Consider the following 1,278-nt stretch of genomic DNA (forward strand, 5'->3'; position numbering starts at 1 on the left):
CACTCCATGGAAGGAAGATTAGGCAATCTTATTCCGTAAAGATTTACTGCCTCAGAAACCCAGTGGGGGTCACTGTGAGTTGGAATCAACTTGATGGCAGTGAGTTAGGTTTGGTTTTGGTTTAATGTCCTCCAAGTTCATCCACATTATTCTGTGTTTTGCAGATTCTACAGTATTCCATTGCATAGTATTCCATTGTGTGTATGTACTACAGTTTGGTTATCCATTCTTTTGTTGATGGGCACTTAGGTTGTTTCCATTTTATTGCTATTGTAAATTGTGCTGCAATGAACATGGATATGCTTATATCTGTTCTTGTCCAGAAGCCACTGTTTTAAATAGGGTAACCAGAGAAGGCCTTTTTTAAGGAGGTGACATTTGAGCAACTGCCTAAAGGAGGCGAAAGAAAAATTGATACACATTGATAAGCTCTTGGGCTGGAGTATGTGTGGTTTGTTTGAGGAAGAACAAAGTCCAGTATGGCTAATACAGATTGAGCAAGAGAGAAAATGGTAGGATATGAGATTAGAGTGGATTTTGCCACTGCATGGTACTTAGTGTGAAGGTTATATCAATTTAAACCATCAGCAGTATATGAGTACAGTTTTCCCTATGTGCTCATCAAGAGAGGGTATTAGCAGAGTTGTTGATCTTTGCCCATTTTATAATTTTAAAATGGTATCTCATAGTTTCGATTTGCCTTTCTTTTATTATGAGTGAGACTGAATATCTTTCATATATTTAAGAGGCTTTTTTGTGTGTGTGTGTGTGGAATGTCTGTTATGTCCTTTGCTCATTTTACTGTTGGGTTGCTAATATTTGTAAAAGATCTTTATCAAGGACATTAGTCCTTGGACAGTAATATGAGTTGCAAATATTTTTCCACTTTGTCATTTGTCTTTTGACTTTGTGATACTTTTTCCAGGCAGAAAAATTTCTTTTCTTTTCTTTTTTTTCCCCCCTTTCCCATTTTTTTTTCATTGTGATTTGGGTGAAGATTTACAGAGCAAATTCACTTTTCATACAGCAGTTCACATATACTTTGTCTCACATCATTGACCATGGTTTACCACAATGCAATAGCTCCCCTCCCACTTCCTCCCCATAGTTACCTCTTCCCAGTGTCCATCCCTCCATACACTCCTGCCCCCTGAGCTGTCTCCCTGTGTATAAGCAGCCCATCTTTTCCCCATGATTGTTCTCTCCAAGGAGTGTATCTACTTGAGGTAAATGTTCAACTCATATGCCTGTATTTTGTTTGGCTGGAAACCACAGGTG

The sequence above is a fragment of the Orycteropus afer genome, unplaced genomic scaffold (genome assembly GCF_000298275.1).
Source record: "Orycteropus afer afer isolate SDZICR_OR568_19922 unplaced genomic scaffold, OryAfe1.0 scaffold00703, whole genome shotgun sequence".
In the NCBI taxonomy this organism is placed as follows: domain Eukaryota; kingdom Metazoa; phylum Chordata; class Mammalia; order Tubulidentata; family Orycteropodidae; genus Orycteropus; species Orycteropus afer.